General features: G+C 39.9%; 1 protein-coding gene across 1 annotated transcript in view; it reads left to right on the top strand.

The window, feature by feature from the left end:
* The window catches only part of LOC108237743 (speckle type BTB/POZ protein), an 87,369-nt gene that overhangs the window by 14,233 nt on the left and 51,416 nt on the right, over positions 1 to 21,720 (top strand). Inside the window, exon 3 of the transcript XR_001808649.3 lies at positions 5,019 to 5,160. The gene's annotated coding sequence lies outside the window, so the exon portion shown is untranslated. The remainder of the gene's footprint in view (positions 1 to 5,018; positions 5,161 to 21,720) is intronic.

Genomic DNA, 21,720 nt, shown 5'->3' with positions numbered 1-21,720 from the left:
ATCCATCTTTATGATGGGTCCGACGCTCATTGCCCTTGTGTGGGTGGCACCAGGTTTATTGACTGTGATGACAGTTATGCTCTTAATTGTCAGTTACTCTCCCTCAGTGGTTCCTTTTGAATTTAGTCAATGGTTTGATGTAACCCGCTGGGGATTTGTTTGTTTTTACACATTGGTTTTATGATTAGTGAGACAGGAAGGAGCAAATGGTGTTCTTCTGTTTTAATTTGTCATTTTTATGAAAAGGAAATTAACTTGGGGGGTTATGTCAATCATCTTGCACTCTCTTTTGCCTTTCACTCAGTTTGTTTCTCTGTTTCTTGATTATTGTTTGAGCTTCTGTTTCACTCTCTTATCATTTTGTCCTTGTTTTTTTCCATCAGCCTTTGAATCTGCCTTTCATTCTGCCCCTGTCAGCTCTTCATTTTTCTGCTTCTTATTTCCTGCTCTCCAGCACTTTTTGTTTTTTCCCCCCACCTTTCTGTCTAGCGGTTCTGTTCTCCATTTTTATGGATGGATTTTTTTTTATTCAGATGCCTCATGCTGTGTCACAGAGCCCTGACATCGTTGGGGTCAACTAGTCAGGCCTTGGTGACATGGCATGTTGGACTTTTTGTTATTATAACTTCTGGATGCAACCAACCACTTGCAAAAGCTGGAAATACAGAAGGGCAAATGATAAAAGACCAAAGAAGAGTAGAAAACCAAGAAAGCAGAGTCTTGTTGGGCTATTATAAAAGCTCCAAGCTCCTTCATTTCCTTTGGTCACAATTGTCACTTCTAAGACCTGTGTGAAAACAGTCTCTCTGCTGTCAGAAACCTGGGAGGGATATTTGACAACTCTTTGAATGAGGTTTATAAATCTATCTGGAGAAAGCTATTCACGCTTTTATCACTTCCTGTCTGGACTGCTGTAATTCCCTGTATGCTGGTTTAGATAAATCATCTCTACAAACCGTCCAGAACCCAGAAGCTCATCTTCTGACCGGTACGAAGAAGCAACATCTCTTCTTCGGCTTCCTGTTCGCTTTCAGTTTGATTTAAAAATGTTTATTATTAACTTTTAAAGTTTTAAATGTTCTTTCCTCGTCCTAATTAACTGATCTTCTTAACATCTGAACACCAGGAAGATCACCCCGGTCAACCAGCCAGTTTCTCCTAGAGCAGTGATCACCTAACGATAATAAATTAAACCAATTTAATCAGTTATGTAAGGTCTTAATTTACAAACTTATGTACTGGGTCCTCCTGAGACTTTATCAGTCTGACAGCTTATTTATAATGAACAACACAATCCGATGCAGAACCTCGACCCACCTCACTCTTAGGGCTGTTTATGTTCCCCTGATTCTTCTTTGAATTGTAATTAAGAGAAGATAAATGTTATTCCGTGTTTAATAATATATTAATAAAATGCTGCTGCTTGTTGTGCTTAAATTAGTGCATTAATGATGTGAAACACAAACTTATATCTCCTTAAACATCCATCCATCCATCCATCCATCCATCCATCCATCCATCCATCCATCCATCCATCCATCCATCCATCCATCCATCCATCCATCCATCCATCCATCCATCCATCCATCCATCCATCCATCCATCCATCCATCCATCCATCCATCCATCCATCCATCCATCGCTACTTGTTCTAGAATCGGGTCGCTGATGCAGCAGCTTCAGCATGAAAGCCCTGACGTCTCTCTTCCAGGAGGATTTCAAGACGAGAGACACTGTCTCTTGTCTTGTGTCCTGGGTCTTCCCTGGGGTCTCCTCCCAGCTGGACACACCTGGAACACCTCCCTAGGGAGGCGTCCAGGAGGCATCCTTACCAGATGCCTGAACCACCTCAACTGGCTCCTCTTGATATGGAGGAGCAGCGGCTCGATTCCAAGTCCCTCCTGGATAACCAAACTTGTCACCCTGTCTCTAAGGGAGAGACCAGCTACCCCAGGGGTGGGCAATCCTGGTCCTGGAGGGCCACCATCCTGCATGTTTTACTTGATCCTCTGCTCCAACACACCTGATTTGAATCAATGACTGATTAACAGGCTTCTGCAGAACATGAAGAGGTGATTTAACCTCTGAATCAGATGTGTTAGAGCAGAAAAACAAGGAAAACCTGCAGGATGGTGGCCCTCAAGGACCAGGATTACCCACCCCTGAGCTACCCTGTGGAGAAAACTCATTTCAACCACCTGTATCCAAGATCTCATTCTTTCAGTCATTACCCAAAGTTCATGACTGTAGGTGAGGGTAGGAACGTAGACCGACAGGTAAACAGACAGTTTTGCCTTGCAGCTATAATGTTTTTCTCATTTACTGTACATGATTGTGAGACCTATAACTTCATAAAGTCTTACAGATGTGATTTAGGTTGAGTGGTGCTATGTGCACTTCTGTGTTAGCAACTTATTTAGCTTTTTTTGTTCTGTACAAGATGAATTTCAATATAATTATAAGTACGCAGTCTGAAATGGCAAATAATTTCAAATAAAAAAAAATGCAACACTAACATTTTTACTGAAAAGTTGTTAAGTAGGTTGACCCATTCTGTTTTTTTGTACTTAAATATGTTTAATGAGTGTCTCATTGAATAAATCTGAAAGGGGGGGGAGCTAATGATTCAGACGCCAACTATTTTGTTATCATGTTTGGAGTGCACGTCTGCTTTGTTGAGTCAGAGAGAACAATCACATATTCAGCTGAGCTATTGATCAAACGCTGCTGGTCCAATACACACACAACAGAACCTGTGTATCTTTTTGACATTTCTTTCATGCCTCAACCTTTGTATTTTGCATCTGATTGACATTTCCTTGCTATATGTGTAAACACAGGGATCTTAAGATATTTCATTCATTCATGCAGATCATTTTTTTCCATCTCTGAGGTAAAAGAAAAACGTCCACAAGGAATTTGGATGCTGGTCACGAATTCTACGAGCCCATAAAGAGTGGCCTATTATCTGCACAGTATTTCTGAGCCCAATACGAGTTTGTGTTTAGGTTTTCAGTGGGTAACAATTTATTTTCCTTCTGAGGCAACATGTGACTCCCAGTTTTGTTGCTCTCCCTGTAGTCTCAAGTCTGTTTTAAAGTTAGTCATTGTATTTAATGATCTAGTTATGCAAAACAACTTAAACCACCCTTAGTGATCTCAAACCTTCCTACCAGAAGTTTCAGAGTCCATATAAACCAGATCATGTCAGATACCACTTACCTGTTATGTGGGGTACCACAGGGCTCTGTTTTGGGTCCAGTCCCGTCGCTATTATACATACTTTCTCTTGGACAGTTTGTCAGTAGATTCTGTAATATCTCCTACCGCTTTCATGCTGATAAAATCCAGCTTTTCTGCTCCTTTGAGTTCTTTAAGCTGTCAGAATGACTTCAGTGCCTGTAAGAAACTACTAACTGGTTAAAAAATAACTACCGTCAAGTAAACTCAGACAAGACAGAACATCGAGCTCTCTTAAATCGATTTTATTTGCTCTCAAATTCCATTTCTCTGTCAGGTTAAGGAGAAGAGATTGTAATGAACCCAATACGCAGACTCATCGTAGGTCAAAGGAAAATAAAATCTTTTTAAAAAAAATAAAGAACAAAAACAAAATGCTGACATGGCAGCAAAAATCAACAAAAGCAAAAAATGCAGAACTTAACGTGGCAAGGCAAGACATGACAGGAACCAGACATTACGTGGAGGAAATGACCAGGTTTTAAGCACAGGTGAGTGATTAGAAAACTTGGGACAGGTGTAGATGGGCGTGGCAGGCAAACAAGAGATAAACTGAGGAGAAGCGAATAATGACATGAAAACCAAAACACAAGGAGCAAAAACGGAACGAAGACCAAACTAAACATAAAGACGACTAAATAAAAGAAACAAAAAGCCCAAACTGAAACATTAATCAGAAACATAAAAGCATAACTCCAGAAAACAAAGCACCAAAGCCAAAAAATAAACACAAAACTACTGAAATCCATGACATTTTTTCCATTTCTGTTTTTCTAAATTCCATGATGTAACCAAAATCTATTTATGTTCTTTTCAATCATCTGTTTTTGATTTTATGTTTTGTGTTATACTATTTAGATGAAAAGCTCTATATGAATAAACATTACTGTAGCTTTTTCCAATTTAAAGATGAGGAATCTTTATGGATTGGTTATAATATGAGCCCAAAACTGCATCTTTGTGGCTGTTTGATTTAAGACATTTAGTTGCAATCCACTCAGACCTTTCTGCAATAATTTCTGACCAAATCTCAGCATGCTCTGTGAAATCCTGTTTGCCTTTGGTTGACAGGCATGCGGAGGATGAGAAAGCATCCGTGGTCATGTTTATTTAGGTAGGGGTGTTATTTGAAAGAGAATTAGATTTGGAGGATTTTAATGAGTCTGGCAGAGCACACGTCCATGCTGGAGCTGTGAGTCATTTCTGTCACATGCTTGTTCAGTTATTGGGGTCTGTGTCACCCTTTTTTATGCATCACATCAACACGCAAGTGCATCTGGATTACATTCACAAAGGTTTTTTTAATCTATTTTTATGGGTCAGTGGGAAAATAGCCCAAGAATTATTAAGTAAACATGAAATCTGCTTTGAATGTATTCGTTATAAGCACTTCCAATTCATTTAAGAGGATGAGGCAGCGTTGCTTTATGTCTCTGTTTACACCTGTGGTTTTTTTTAGTTTGCCGTTTTGATCAGTTTGTCTTTTGATCATTGTTTTAAAGCTCGGTGTAATTACAGAACAAGGGCGCCGTCCCACTTGGTTGGGTAAACTTCACTCCAGTCTTTGTAAAACATGTGTCTCCTCGGTATCTTGTCACACAGACACACGCTGTTTCTTAAAGATGTTCTGCATTCGAGTCGTCTACATAACAGATGCGCACACAACCAGTTAGCTTGACAAGGAGTCTCTTGCAAGAATATGATAAGGCACTCTCACACCCACGCTCGCTCGCACAACAACACTGTTGTTTATTTTATTTTCCCACTGTTTGTGTTAGCTAGCAGCTTGCCAAGAAGTTCGGGCCTTGGACAGCCAGGCAGCGCTGACACACCTATAGATGGAGAGGAGTGACGGACGGAGTCCAGCTGGCTGGCATGGCGGCGGCGAAGGGAGCAGATGTTCAAGGGGCTTTGATCTAGGTGAGTACCAAATGGGGTGGAGATCTGCGGGGGAAAGGCGAGAGGTGCATACTGATCTATACCAGTATTGGTGAATCCAAGTTTTAGTCTGCGACGCATATCATCTGCTTTGACCAAGTGTTTCAAAGCAACAATACTCAGAAACTGATTAATACTGGAGAAGCTGCATTTTCTGTGGAAACCAAGCATGAATGCTGAGTGCTGCTGAAATCTGCCGAAAGCAGAACATCAGCTAAAGCTAAAAGTGGCTCTTCGTGTGGAGGTAAAGTCCAGGACACAAATCAGATCTGATGTTTGAGGTGTGATTTATCTTGTTTTCTAGCCTTTCTGTTGCTGCACGTATCCAGGAAAACAAATCCCCTCGTAGGATGTGTTGTGAACTCGTCGAGTTTTTTAAATAATCCTCTTTCTGGTAGATCCTGTAAAACTCAAAACGAATTTTCTTGTAGTTTCAGTGATTAAAAATAGACATTTTTTTGAGTGTGCGTGTTTTGCTTATGTTGCAGGCGAGGTGTGTGTATCCACAGGAGAAAGACCGTCCTTGCTGACCTGCTCTTAAATGTCAAATTTGCTGGGATCACAATGACAAGCGTTTCTATATGAGTACTTAGTAATTAGCTAAGAGGAGATGGAGAAAGGTTGAAGCTGGTGGGGCATTACGGGACCTGTCAAAGGGCCCCGCTCATCCTACCCCCTAAAATCTGTCAGGATGCCTGTCTGGGGCCTGCGATGCCTCGTCCCCTCCCTCACACTTCACTGCTTCAGTTAATTGAAGCCACTTCAGATCAGTCAGTAGAGCTGGATCTGCACGCCTGAGCAGACCACGGAGCTCACCTGACCTGCCAGTCATGACTGCCAGCAGCTGCCCGTCGTGCACAGCTACGCCCTAACACACATTTACAAACCAAAGACGTCCCAAACACACATGCTCCGTATACCAAACTCGTTTGCTCCATCCTGAAGCAGCAACTCCTGACACCAGTCGCTTTTGTAAATGTGCATTTATGTAAAATTTGAAAGGAAGACCTAAAGATGTGGCTTCAAATGGAGACGTTTTTCCTTAAAATACAGTTTGATCCCTTTCATTAAGAAGCAAACCAGAATGAGGAACCCTCAGAGAAACAAGTAACAAAGCTCCTTTGAACAGTTATGGACTTACAGATGCATCTGCTTTGAACAATTTGGCTCAAACGTGGCTTTTTTTAGATAAAGTGTGACTAAATTAACCCTGCTGAAGACCTCGTAACTGAAGACAGGTAGAGAAGTCCTTGTACCTTCGGGTTAATTTGACCTGAAGGCCACGGGAGGGTTAAAGGCCTAGCATTTCATGAAGGATCGCATATTTCCTGCCACCTTACAGGCCAGTTTGAGTCTAAATTTCATCTTGTAAATGATGTTATCTCATGTGAGAAGGTGTGTTAGCGCTCAGAGTATGAGTTGTGAATGACTCTCAGCTACTACCACACTAAATTCAGCACAATAACTGTAAAACCGGCTGATTTATAGTCATTTTTGTGTTTCCTAAGGTCAGCTAGCTGTGGTGGGTTGATTCTAAAAGTTACTCAGTTGTAGATGTGCATCCAGGATTACTTTCTGAGAGATTCATTAAAATCCATTCATTAATTCATGAGATATTTGGCTAACACTACAGATCTACACACACAGTCAGAAAACACCACTGCTTCAGTGGGAGGAAATTAATTTTGTGTGTGGTTTTCCTCGAGTAACCCTGGCTTGGTTACAACAACGAAACTGCTTGTTCTTCCTTTCAGAGGAAAAACTTGATGAACTGGCATCTTCTTCTTGAGTAAAAACACTTAAGTCTTCCTCTGATGATTTTGCTGCTTTCCATAACGGCGAACACTGTGGCTGTCTGAGGAACGATCAGAGGGACCGCTGTAGATCTTTAAAGACAGCCCACTTGGGAGCGAATGTCTACAGTGAGAAATAGAGCAGTTGTGTATTGTTTTAAATGCCAGGCTTGTTCTCAGTCAGTGGGCTTTATTGTGCTAGCCTTTAGTTATACTGTAGCTCAGTCAGCTGACATTTAATGCTCAGCCATTACTCTGCTGCTGCTTTAGTTGTTACTCGCCTAAATATGAACAGACAGATGTGACAGCTGGCCAGCCATATGTGACAAGCCTTTTAGATCTTTATGCTTTAATTATCCCCTCCCAAGAGACCAGTATTGACATTTAAGGTCTTAACACTCAGACCCCATAAACTGCCAGCCACCAGTTAGTATTATCTGTCTCTTGGAAACCTCTGAGCAGACTGAAAAGGTGCTTAACAGCTGCTCATCGTTCATCTCTGTTCACCGCAGGGTTATAAAACCCTTTAGCTGATCATATCTGGTGTATTTATGAAAATAAAAAACAGCTCTGCCAAAGTTTTCCCATTTTTTTAATGCTGCTTTTGTGGAAGTTTATTTTTTTTTAATTTTCTGTAAAGGTTAGAAAGCATTTTTATTTATTTATTTATTGTAGGAAACTTAAGAAATGTCGACACCAGAGGTGTTCATTTTAAGCAAAACCGCTCTTCAGATTCCTCCGGTAATTATTAGATTTTTCTCGGAATATTAACCACCTCCCTCCCACGTCTGGCCCGGTTTTGTCGATCCCGTCTAATCCCCTTATTTACCAGCCACCTCTACAAATTTAAGACCAACTTGCAGAAGTTCATACTTCTCACAGCGCGTGATTATTTCGTCTTCTGCTCATGCATTGCTAATTGAAACAGCACAAGTGTCAGCACAACAACAAACTGTTTAAAAAGCAGTGAAAGCGTTTTAATAAGCACTAATCTCAGCTGCCGCTTTGTTTAGGACTGATGCCTTTTTTACGTTTTTACTGAAAAATGACTGTGTCCACACAAGTTGACTTTACTCACCTGAAGTCCTGCAGCTGAAAACACCTTTAATGAAACAGAGACGTGTCCCGCTGCTAATCCTGCTCACCAGGGATCTTTATTTTCTTTCATTTTTCACCAGCCTGCTGGATTGGTGTGGACAGAGATGCACGTATTCTGTCAGTAAAGCTGACTTTTATTTTCCTAATCCTTTCAGAATAAACTATAATCGAGTTGTTTCTCTTTTTCTTTTGTTTTTCAGAAAGTGCTCTGTCAAAAAAAAAAAAGCACCCCGAGTGGAAAAGCAGATTCAGGAAACAACTTGGCGTGCCACTACCAGGTTTCAGTGAAATATAAAAACAAAATGGCTGTCACAGTGGCGTTAGTTCTTTGAATTTACCCATTTTTAATTGCCTTTGAATATTTATAAACCTGGGGAGTAGAGAAAGTAAAGCATAATGTAGGTCAATCACGTGACTCGAGCTCCGACGTGGTTTTGGGCAGATTCAGCCGAATGCTTTGTTTACATTCAGTGCAGACCTGCATTTCAGAACTAAATATAAACATGTGGATAAAACTGTTTCAGATGGCACCCTTTGTTTTCGTCCAGGATAACATTGTTTATGTTTGAGTTCATGCTTCGCAGTGAGTCCCTTTAATACCTTGAAGAAGTTGTCAGCGTGGACACGATAAATGTCTCGAGTTTTCTCGGAATCCGTCTTTCATTCCTTCTTTATTCCCTCCTTTTTAAATTTTTGTCTTTAATCCCCTTTCAGTCTGTCTCACCTGGGTTGTTCCCACACGTTCGCATTTCTCTTGTTGTCCCCGGCTCTAATTTCAGTTGCCGTGGCAACCCTATGGCTCTTTCCACTTATCCTTCTTTCTTCCTTCATTTCTGAGCTCCTTTTTTAATTTGCCTGAGCTGGCTAATGATAGTTTCTTATTTTCGCTGTGGTCCTTTTGGACAGAGCTCATGTTTTCTGTGCAGCCGAACTTTGTTTCTTTTGTGCTTGGATTTTCCCCCCAAGCTTATTGGTTTTATTGCTTTTATTTTCCTCTTTTTTTGGTTTGTATAGCAATACAAGTTATTTATTTATTTTCAAATCTTAGTTGAAAGTCATTATTGGTATTTTAATGGGCAAAAATACGTTTTCATTCAAGGGTATTATGGACAGTTTGCCATAATTTTTGTCTGGGTATTGCCTGTGATAATTATTTTACCTGTGTCTGTGTTTGTTGTGATTAACTTTTGGAGTCAACCTAATTCAAGATGGCTGCCACATTTATTCAAAATACATGGTCGGCCATTTCTATGGCTACACCTTAATAAAATGGGAATGTTTGGTGATATTAACTTCCTGTTTGTGGCACATTAGTATATGGGAGGGGTAAACTTTTCAAGATGGGTGGTGACATTTTGAAGGTGGCCATATTGAATCCAACTTTTGTTTTTTTAAAGGGAAGAGGGTCATGTGACACATCAAACTTATTGGGAATTTCACAAGAAAAACAACGGTGTGCTTGGTTTTAACGTAACTTTATTCTTTCTTGAGTTATTTACAAGTTTCTCACCACTTAAAAAATGTGTTCAACCATTCCCCTTTTATTAAGGTGAATCCATAGAAATGGCCCACGCTGTAGAATTTTTCAGGTGTTGAGTTATTTTCAGCACATGTTCCAAGTGCTAACAGATATATACACATGAGATTGTACACATGGTATTTGAGATTTGACCAAAATGACTACAGCTTTGGCACAAAAGGTGGCGGGAGATATGCAGTCCTGCAATGCCAGGCCTTTAATTTGACTCATTTTTTCCTCTTTTTATCTACCTCCATCTCTCAGTCCGTCACTGTCTGCTGTTGCCACCATCTTGGCATCTGCCAGAGGAGGAGAAATCTCTCTGGCGCTCTTGATTGGCTGCTCAGAGATTGGAATGTGCCTGCCTGACTCAAATGACTTCATTAAAGAGAGTGATAATCTCAGAGGGAGTTTGCACCAAAGGCATCTTTTTCCAGAGGCAATTTAAACACAAGACAAAACGTGTAGAATAGTTAACATATGTAATTTCAAAAGGCAGAAAAGGCGAAGAAAATGAGTTTTTGGGCTTAAAGTTTGATAGTAGCAGGAGTGTTCCCAGAGATAGAGAAGCAGGACGAGATGAATTAGGAAGTAGAGCTGTTTGTTACAGTCCCAGATTCTCTGCAGATCTGAAATGTCACTGTGTGTGTTTGTGGTAGTCTCGCAGCTTTATCTGCCTGGCATTTCCCTCTTTCAGGACCGACTGTAGTACCAAGCATCATCTGATGACCCCCCCAAAGGCTCCGCCGCAGAGAATATTGAGGGGAACACATGTAACCTTAACATGAATTAGGAGGGCTGGGATTTGAAAGGTGACACACGGGGTTTTGCCACCTTTACTAACTCTGGCAGTTATTTTGTTGCTGTTATCTTAATAGAGCTTTGGGAGTGGATTTGATTCTGCCGGCGCTGACTTTTGCGAGCCCCTGTGTGCAGGTAATAAACTGATCTCAAATCCGACTGCCGGCCGAATTATACGTATGATACGGCGGAGTCCCTGTTGTTCGATATCTGCTTTCGGCTGCAGTTTTGCAGGTTTTTTTTACTTCAGTAGTGTAAGAATAGGAGTTGGCATTTAAGTGCCAGCTGCCAAACAGAGACTGACGTGTGCAGAAACTCTGCGTTCACCTCTACCTCTGCTACTGTTCCTCGGTGAGTAAATACAAGAAAAAACAAAAAATCACTGGGAATTTAAAACTGTTGGGAGTTGCAGCCAAGAAAGTTTTCAAAGGTTCGGCAAGTTAATCTGTTAATCTCGAGGTGGCACACCAAAACCAAAAGCCTTAACAGAATTTCACAAAGTTTATTATGTTGTTATATTTAGTATATTAGACAAATACTACAGTAGACAGTTCTGGTTTTGGCCTATTTAGAGTTTCCTTCACAGTCGATATTAGCTGAGAACAGCACAGTCTCCTCTCCTAAAGTCATACTCATAACTGGAATGCATATCGCCCGCCTCCTTTCTTTTGTAATCTGTCAGCACTCAGAGTTTATTTTGGGGATGAGTTATAGAGAGATCATAATGAGATTGTGCAGTGTTGGCCATAACATTAAATTTTTAGTCATGAAAGGAGCGGCCTTTATGCATTCTGTCAGGGAACGCCAGCCCTTTAATTTAAACAATTTATGTCTGCTTGAGCCACATTTTTAAAGCTGTTTTGCACTGATACTCTAATAGAATATATGATCAACAGCATTTGCCTTTGTTCAGTTTTACTGATATTTAATTTCCGTTATAAAAGCTCTGGTTTGATGCGTCCCAGAAAGACGCGACTCCGTTTTTAGCCTTCAGCGTAAAACGTATGCGTTTAAAAAGGTGAGGAGATCACTTTGAGCTTTAAAGAATGATCCATCTTTTATGAATTTAACATGGGTTATTTAAAATTCTGCCTGAATATACATGAACGTGTGCGTATGTGTGGATGCTCGAGGTAATTGGGAGGCAGAGTGACACCGGGGCGCACAAAGAAGTAACCCCGGTCGTACCAAGTGCAGCCGAGAGATAGAAGTGAACTTATTAGTGCAGCTACCTTTCCTCTTCCTTCCTTTCACAGAAAAGAGCAACAGCAAAGCAATAAGACAGAGAGTAAAGTTTGCACCTGTCTTCAGATGCCCTCCGCGCTCTTTGAGGTTCTGCCTGGGTTTCATGACTCTATGAAGTTATTTTATTTCTGTACCAAATAAAATTGTAGCTCAGGATAAATGTGTTTTTATCAACATAATGAGCAACGATGCTTTCACTCATTAATAATGCTGAGTCAGCATTTACACTGCTCTGTTTATCTGGACATCGTTTGTAATCGAACAACTTCTGCACACTCTGTGCAACTTTTTCATACGTCAGGACGTTCGGCTCGTTCAGGAGATGGCTGCTAGGACTTTTCTTTTTTCTGACCTTTATGTTTTATTTACAGATATTTCCCTCATAGAAATACATTAAAATCTCTTCAGTTCCTTCAAAAACATTGTTCTGTTTGGAATCTGTTTCAGCAAAGTTACTGTCTTCTTATGCAACTTTTACTTTTTAGCTAGTATTTTGCAACTTTAAGCATTTCACAACCCTTTCATACTTTAGATTTTACCCACCATTTTGCTACTTTTAGTCTTAATCTAACATTTCCTTCTTATATCTAGTGTTTTGCTACTTTTAGCTCGTTACAGTAGCTACATTTCTGGGTACGTATTGTATTTTTTTTAGTTCTTTTAGGGGAAAAACTTTCCATCCCACACAGGATGACCCTGAAGTGTTGCCTAATGACAGGCCTGTGCAGCAGCTCTTTGCCTCAGTGGTTACTGCACAATTGCCTTAAATTTACACTTCTTCAAGGAAAGGGAAATTAGTTGTGACATCTGTTAACAAGCCTGAATATTGTTCCCTGAGGTAAAGATGAGCTGCTGTGTGGAAGAATGCCAGTTCTGACCCCCCGCAGCATTAGATTGCCCTTGATCCTCATATTGCAGCAGAATATGACAGTATGACACGTTAAGTGAACAGTCGATCTTAATTGGCTTCTCCTCAGTCTCTGTGTGTGTGTGTGAGTGTGTTTGGCTTGGAATTGAATTACTTTATCCTAATAGAAAGAGCAACAGTATCGAGGCAGAACTATTGTGCAACAAGATTATGCTTTATATTGATCTTTGATTTGCTAATGGTTTTTTAACAGCTGCTCTGTCCCTGGAGACAGATGTGCGATGTGTACAAGGCTACAGTTCTAAAGGGCACTTCAGTGTATTGATTAAACACATAAAATCAGAGTTGTTGTCAGTCATATTTTCCTAATTGAAGTTACAGTTTTTCAGTGGAAAGGATCCACACCTCTTTTTATTCTAGTGACCTTCTCACCTCAGTCCAGCTCTGCTTAAGATCACTTCTCACTAATTGAGTAACTTGTACTGCTCTTGGCTCAGTTCATCTTTTAAATTGCTCAAAAAAAGAAGAGGAAGTAGTGAGGAGGAGGACAATGAGCGGGCGGGGAAAAAGAGAAAAAGCTCACTTTGGTTTATATGTTACATAAGAGTTTATTATTTTCTACAGATTACTTCACAGAGTTATCGTTCCCGTCTACAATACTCCAGATATTTAATTAAACAGATGATTTCAGTCTGATTTAAACCAGAATATTTGCATTTCCTGTAACATCGCAGTGTGAACGCTGAGTGCTGAATGACTTTCCTGACATTTGCTAAAAAAAGCTGAAACTGAGCTAAAAGCAGCAAAATGCTAACTAAAGACTAAAATAATAAAAATCTACCTAAATGCTAAAATAACAAAAGCCTAGCTAAAAGCTTAAAGCAGCAAAAAGCTAGCTAAGAGCTAAGGTTAGCAAAATTCTAGCTAGAAGCTAAAAGTAATATTCTGGCTGAAAGATAAAAATAGCAAAAGACTACCTTAAAGTAAAAATAAAAATATGTTAGCAAGAAGCTAAAAGTAGCAGGATGGTAGCTACATTTAGCACAATGATAGCTTAAAGCTAAATGTAGCAAAAAAGCTGAAAAAGTATAATTAGAATAAGAAGAAAAATATAAATAAAGTAAACAAAAAGAACATTTTGTAATGAATCTCGGTGTACTTCTATGGAGAAATATTTGTAAATAAAGGTAAATATTTAGAAAAGTGTATAAAAGTTACAAATAATAAGTCATAATACAATATTCCTGATATATAAATAGTTAAAGCAACACAAATATATTTAATTAAAATCAGTTCAGTTGTTCACAGATCAGGGTTTAAAAACAATAATCCTCCACGTTTTGACATGTTTCTCCTGAATGAGCTGAACTTTTTAATACATATCAGAGGTTAAACTGCCACAAAATATACAGACTTGGTGAATGTATGGAAACAAATAACATTACCAGGGAATACTTACAGTAAAACACTCTGAACATTAAATCAGGCTGTAATAACAATAAGCAATAAAACGTTAATTAGATTTTGTATAATACAGCTTTTTGTATCGCAGACAGTTTTTTAAACATCTAAGTTTTTAATCCTTTTAATACACAAATATAAGAACTCTGTGATTATGTCTTATTTTTGTTGTACATTTTTAAATGTGCATAATTAATGTATATTTAATTGAATCTGGTTTGGGATACAATAGTTATCTTTAAAGCCCTTTTTGTTTTTCTCTAAGCCGGCTCTTATTGATCAGACGTCTCATTTAGCTTCATGCTTTGGTTTATAAAAGCTTCAACCTGTTGGCATTGAAAAGTACCGGTGAAGTCATACATGATGTCCAACAGCCCCTGTGGAAAGAGGAGGATCAGAAGAGATTAGACAAGCGAAGAGGATAAAGACGGAGCTAAAGACAGGCTTTGTGTTCGGTCCCCTCATGAGCCGGGGCTCCTGCTAATTACCTACTTCTTTGGTCTTCCGTAAATGTGTTTGAAATCCACCGGTTGTTGATAATTGAGCTGGAAATGTGTTACATGACAAAGTCATTCTGAAGGACAACTACTAAAAGAGGCTCTTCTATACCTACCCCCTTTTTTTTATTCAGAGAAAGCATTTGAAATGTTGCTTCACTCAAATGATTCATCTCATGGCGTTCGTCTTTGCTGTTTGTTGAGATTAAAGCTCGAATGTAAAACATGTTAGAGAGGTGTCTGTTTTCATGTTGCTGAGTAATTGCTTTTAGTTTTTAGTTCGGCTTTTAAAAATCCCTCACGTCATTGCAGCAAAGGAGCAATATTTTTCACTGTCACAGGCTGGATGTGTCTGCCCATGCATCTTAATTTTTATTTCAGTGAAACAATATCTTTTATTTAAGTTTCTGTGTGGCCTAAGTCTAAAATTGATTCCAGTGGTTTGTATGAGAATGGATTTACTGGTGTGGATACATAGATCCTGGGCATGAATGAGCCTCCTGAGAACGTTGGAGTAAAGAGGAAACAATGTGAAGAGAGACACCCTGTTGTTCTGTTTGCCTTTTTATTATAAGTTGCATCATTGAGCTGAATGTGGTCACGTCTCGCCTCTTCTCCTTGCACCGTTCCCTTTTTGCTTCCAGATCAGCTCGTTGTGAGGAAGAAGCTTCATGCAGGGTAGGAAATAAATGGTGGAGTCAAACCGAACCAGGCGTATCAGTGAAGGTTATAGAAGCTCGACTAATTTGAGTTTATAAACATAGTTCCATAAAAAAGTGTTCATTCTCTGCTCTGGACAGAAAAAACGATTTTGAGTTTAGTGGTCAGACGGTCTTTACTGAGGAAGCCTGCAGCAGGTATCTGTGGACTTTTTGTCATATTTGTTGTTGAATTTACTTCTGTTTTTCACTGATTAAATTCAGTCTTAGGGTGGTATTTCACTGGGTTATGACTGTTGGGGACTAGGTGGTGACTCATAATTGCTAAAAAAATACACCGATAAACAGAATTGTGTTTGCAACCAGCGAGCCATTTGGCTTCTAGTCTATTTAAATCACAGTCTATATTTGTGTGCACAACTTTCAAAGTTAAATTCTGTTTAATAATATGTGGCCTACCTCTGCTCCTCTGCATGTGTTTGTCTGACTAGATGTAGAAGAAATAATGTATTTTGTTGCCTGTGTTGTGCTGTAATCTGATTAATCTTATAGTTCTCAGCACAGAACAGACTACAGAGGCTGGATTTCTAACTTTCGTTCTGAGGTTTGAATGTCTACATCACGTTCAGAGCTCGTGCCTCCTCCTTTGCCCGGTCAGGACTTTATCTCTCTTTCTGATTGGTGTGATTAAAATGTTGAATAAATGTTTGCATCGACTGTTTAAAACACTGCGTGCAAATAAATTGATTTGCTTGGCTGCAGGTCGCTGCAGTGAGGACATTAGTGTGTGTAATGAAACACGTTCAGGTAATGTACTTCTCAATTAACTATTCCAAATCAATTTAACAGAAAACCGCACACAGACAGAGAATAAGAACCTGACAGAGACGAAGACGTCGATGATTTGACTGTAGTTTAAATGTGTCGGAGAACGGTGGAGTTAGCTTCTTTTTGAAGATATAAAAGACTCCCTCTGAGTCACTTTTCAGTGTAAATTTAAAAATACTTAGGTTTTGCTGTTGAAAAGCTGGCGTCTGCAAAGAAAACACAAGATTTTAATCCGTCATTATTGTTGTAAAAGGTGACTCTTTGACGTCATAGTTTCCAAAACGTTGTGTTTAGGCTGTCCACACCAGAACGCAGCGGCGTTTAGTGATTTTCTCACTTTGGAACCAAATTAAAAATGTATATATATTGTTCAGGAGCTCCTAAAACACCATTTCTGTGTGGACACAAGGCTGAAACGTTAAAAAACAACTCTTTATTAAAAGCGTTCCCATGTGGACAGGGCCTTGGATTCCTGCTGCCTTTTTATTTTATTATGTTAAATAATGTTAAGCAGATGTGAAACCGTGCATCTTTGCTTTGTCTGCTAGAACAATTTAAGTGTCTGCCATCTTTGTATTACAAGACAAGATTATGTTTTGATACAGTCTGTTTAAATTAAATATAGTGCAAAGCGTCAGAGCAGTCACTTTTCTTTAAAGATGAAGTCTAAAGTAGGCTGTTATTTTCATCACAAGACTTAGAATATATTTAAAGCTACATAGTGCAGCTTGAATATTAACAAAAACAATTTAGGCTAAGCAAACTGTGTTTTTATGGTGTGTAAAGGTTCATGCGCGTATGAATACTTCTCATTTTAAATTTTCTAAAGTAGGAAATGCAATCAGAATGAGGCTCTAAATGCATTAAAGAAGGTGTGCGGCGGTGGCACGGTTGCCTGGTTTTATAGCCATCCAGAGTGGGTATTACAGGAGAGAAAATGGGCAGTTGAGGAGATGGTTTAAAAAGTGGAGAGAGATGGAGGCCATCAGTGATATAGAGAGCGATGGTGATGTTGTTTTGCTGGGGTTAGCTCCACGGTTCAGGGAGGACCTCTGTTTCTGCCCGTGCCTCTTAATCCATCACACCTCCCGCGGCCCTGGATCCGACACACTCCAGCGTTCTCCGACCCGCTGCCGGATTCGTGCGCAGCTCTGTCATGCATGTTTGCACACTGTTTCTGGCATTTTCTCACTTTCTTTCTTTCTTTTTTCTCTCTCCGAGCTGTCCTTTGTGCCTTGGGCGAAATGGACAGACACTGATTTTCAGCAGACATGTTTTCATACATGCTCCACATCTGGTGTTTGTCTCTCATGTTTGGAAGATGGCTCCTCTTCCCGTGGACTGTCCTGCCTGCCAGGCTCACCTACAGCAGCTGGCGTTATTTCACTTTTCTTGCCAATAATTTCAGCGACATCTCAAAGCCACTCCTGTCAGTAATCGTGAGTTTCTCATTAAGAGGAGTTGGAATTACTTCCTGTATGTGATCCATGTTCTTGCGCTCATTTGACAGGATGTGTGCCTCCAGCCAGCTGTGTATGATTTTTTGAAATGAGGGTTGAGCTCCTTCACTTGCTCAATCTTAGTGATCCCCCCCCAGATGTATTTGCACATGCTCCGAACAAGCTTTTAATGGAATCTCGCCTTATAATGAACACGCTTCATTAACCTGCTGTCAGATTTCTCTACAGAGGGAGGAGGTTATAGTTATGGGGTGTTATGGGAAGGTTGAATTAGTTGAAGAAAACTGAGCTAACATGCAGACATTCGATTTATGTTCAGAAATGTGTCCTGCATAAATTCAAATCTGCAACGGTTTGCTGCTTAACCTCAGTTCTCTGGCTTATTTTCTGGATTTGTCATCTGTTCCTCTAAACTCTGCAGTCTGTCTCTGTACCTCGCCGTTTTGCGCTCTGCCTGTTTTGCACAAGGTGACCCTCTAAACACTCCAGGATCCCCGCTGTGATCGCAGCCTTTTCCTGCAGCAGCCAAATCCTGCAGCTCCACCCCCTGTCCACCTGGTGGCAGTGTCTCAGCACTGAGCCACCTGGTTGTCTTCCCTCCCTCCTCCCAGCAATATAACCAGAACCCCAGGGGAGAATATAGTGGGTGTCTGAACATTTGATGTTTGCCTTTCATTTTGCAAGTGAAAGGAAATCTAGATCACATGTTGTTTATCTGTGTGGAAGTGCTCGTGTGCCTAAATTTATGTTTTCAAAGTCAATTTATTTTCTGTTTTGGAGAATTTTGGCAGTAGCTGTGAAGAATTCCAGAAGCGTTTCCGTCTCTGTTCTGTCACTCTTCACCTTTGAGTTCGCAGCAGGGCTGGTCGCCTGAAGACTCTGCCATCTGGCCACGTTCAAGGATTTCTTGGATAAATGTAAACTTTTCATAAAAAAACCCATCAACATCTGTGATGGGGGTTCGTCTTTGCATTTTGGCGTTACTGTAAAGTTGCGTTTGAGTTAATAATTGCATAATTAACATCTAATTTAATAAAAATGTCCTTTTGATTTAAAGTTGCTTTAAGAAACCAAGAAGAGAAATTAAGTTACCTTCTGTTTAAGCGCATAATTAATCACCCACAGTCTGAATTATTGAAAATCTACAAAGAGAAGTAGCACTCTCATTTGTCTAGGACTTTGGATGCCATTTAGGGCTATGATTATGACTTTTAATTTTAACATGAACTGTAGAAAATAGGGAAACACAATTTTGGTTTTTGTTTTAGGAATATGTCTTAACTCGATTGTGAGGATCCTGGTCAGTTTGTACCAACAGAGGAGAGGAAAAGAAGAATGGGCCACTAAAATACACTTAGTGACCACTTTATTAGATCTGCCTTTCCAGCGTCCGGTTGGACCCTTTTTACTTTCAAAACTACCTAAATTCTTCGTGTCTTCAATTCAACAAAGTGTTGGAAACGTTCCTCAGAGGTTTTGGAACATATTGACATGATAGCATCACTCAGTTGCTGCAGATTTGTCAAATGCACAACCATGATGCAAATCTCCCGTTCCACCACATCCCAAAGGCGGCTGGTTGGATGGAGACTGAGGAGGACAAAGGAGTCCAGAGAATCCAGACTCATCGGACCTGGAATTGTTTCTCCAATCTCTTATTGTCCAGTTTTGTTGAGCCTGTGTGAGTAGGAGCCTCAGTTTCCTGTTCTTAGCTCCACACAACTGCTGCTCGCTGGATAGTTTCTAGTTTTTGGACCATAGAGATGGTTTCTGTAATACTCAGAACTTAGCTATTGTGTTAACCATCAGCGTTAATAAAGATGGATGAAGCATCTCTGCTCAAACCATTGAGGCCAAAATGTCTGAATCTGAGCATTATGGCTCATCGATACGAAAGTCCTGCCTGCATGGCACTTTTCTTTAAGCTTTGAATAACCAATTAAAATGAGTGTATTGGAAAAAATGCCTACTTGAATGTACAGCAGCATAAGAACTACCAAAAATAAACACCTGAACATGTTTTTCTGACGTGTATTTTTATTTTTTAGTCAGGGAAATGTCATGTTTGTTTAGTTGGAGGGGCAGGACCTAAAAACTATACTGCAGCCAGCCAATAGGGAGCGTTTGTCTCTAGCTTTAATACATCTCGTTGGTGTTAACAAGCAGGTGTACCTAATAAAGTGGCCAGTGAGTGGGTATTATATTGATCTTTCAAAATGGTACAACTTAGAAATTCATTTAGTCATTTAATACATTAAAAACCCACAAGTTCAGCCGCATTAATGACTGTTTCCTGAATGTTTTCTTACAGTCAGTCGGCTGTCGTGTCCTCCGCAGGATGTCCTCCGCAGGATGTCCTCGGTGTCAGGCTCCAGGACGTTGGGAGCGCATCCTGTCTGAGCTCTGAGGTTTGGGTTTGTTTCAACATATTCCGTGGATTCTCATCACTTTGGGACTGTGGCAGTTTGAATTTCAGAGTTGATCTTTGTTGTGCACCTCCGGCTGTTCCTTTGCCACCGGGACATGTCTTTGATATGCAGCAGTGTTTACATTAGCGGGACATGACTGAGGTTTTTCCATCTGAGGGTGGAGCTGCAACAAAAATCACTTGTTCGTGGTTTTAGTTTTGTTGTCTGCTAACATAAACCTCAAATTTTAATTCTTTTAAAAATCTGTTGTTCTCTTTGATAGATTTCCAGTTTGAGACGGTAGAGAAAGGGACGTCAGCATTCGGTTTGTCACAAAAGGAAAAAAAAACAAATGAACAAAAATGTTTTATCAAATGCAAATAAACATTCTACGCTCTTCTCATTAACAGGTTTGCAGATGGAGGCAACATATGCTGAGAAATCTCTGTTCTCACCGTGTAATATTTTCAGATAAAGCGAGTGTTTCAGCTGGACGGACTTGGTGTGTAACGTGTTCGAGATGTGCTCGGTGCTGGAAGCGCCTGGCCAGCTGGCCGCCTCCAGCTCTCATCCTAATAGCAGAAACAGTTGCAGAACCACCTCACTTAGCTCTTGTTTATGCAGAGGAAGCTGAATCTGTCTCTTGGTTTGTCAGACTCTCTGGCGAGTCGAGGTGTGTGACAGAGAGATGGAGAGAGATGGTGGCTGGACTGGCAGAGTGAGAGCAGACAGATATTCTGTAATGAATATAAATGGGCTCCAGGTCTCTCTCTCCTCATCTGGCTTACCTTTCTGAAAGCAGGCAATGTGAGATAGAGCTGGCCCAGCCCCCTTCGCTCCCTTTTCTACGTGGTCTCACTGCATTGTACAGAACACACACACGGTTCTTTTCTTTTTTGCTTCTCTGCTAACAGCACTGAGGTTTTTAAGGTCCCATTTCACACAAAACAGCTGGTGGTGAGACTCTTGGAACGATGAATCTTCATCACAATGCTGTCAAAGTGAATGTGTTTTATGTTTTTATGAAGGCGAACGTGTTTCAAAAGAAACATTTGATACAAGCTGCATCATTACCTTCGCCAAGAAGGTTACGTGATTAGTACGGTTCGCTTGTTTTTTTGTTTTTTAGTAATTAATAGATCTGCATGGAAATCTTACCAGACGTGCTGTTAATTATTTATTTTTTTATGTCAATCCAAAACTGAATTTGGACTCCAGAATATTTTTATTTAGGTTTGCTAATGTGTTCAGTCTTAGGTTGTTTTTGTATTTAATGATGCTGCACGACAGGATCTCTTTATCAGGGAGTTTTGCTTTTGGTATTTTGAGATAGACCATCATCACGCTTGTGTCCTCACCAAGCGAAGGTCTTTTCATTCTCAGCTCTCAAACTGTAAAGGATGTTTTTATTTTTATTTTTTTTAGAATTTTCCCACAAGGCAAGTCATTTTAAATAACTCCACCAAAGCTGGACTGTATGGAACAGAAATCATGTCTGTATTTTCCATGAACTTTACTAAATGTCCCACATTTAATGTTAGAAACACTTTAATTGTCTTTAAAACCCATAATCATATCAGAACCCGTCCAGGTTCTGCACAGAAACAAATCTCAGCCGTGCAGATAACAAATAAATAACATTAAGGGGATAATTCCCCTCTCCTCCCAGTTTTGCTCTCACCTCTTCTTTGGTGAGAATCCAGAAAGAAATCATTAGATGAACACCTACAGATGGCCGACCCAGCTAAGGGACCTTAGCAAACATACAGGTGCTGGTCATAAAATTAGAATATCATGAAAAAGTAGATTGATTTCAGTAATTCCATTTAAAAAGTGAAACTTGTATATTATATTCATACATTACATACAAACTCATATATTTCAAATGTTTATTTCGTTTAATTT

The sequence above is a fragment of the Kryptolebias marmoratus genome, linkage group LG12 (genome assembly GCF_001649575.2).
Source record: "Kryptolebias marmoratus isolate JLee-2015 linkage group LG12, ASM164957v2, whole genome shotgun sequence".
NCBI lineage: Eukaryota > Metazoa > Chordata > Actinopteri > Cyprinodontiformes > Rivulidae > Kryptolebias > Kryptolebias marmoratus.
Note: the sequence above shows the minus strand (reverse complement) of the source record. Positions and strands in the feature narration are given on the sequence as shown.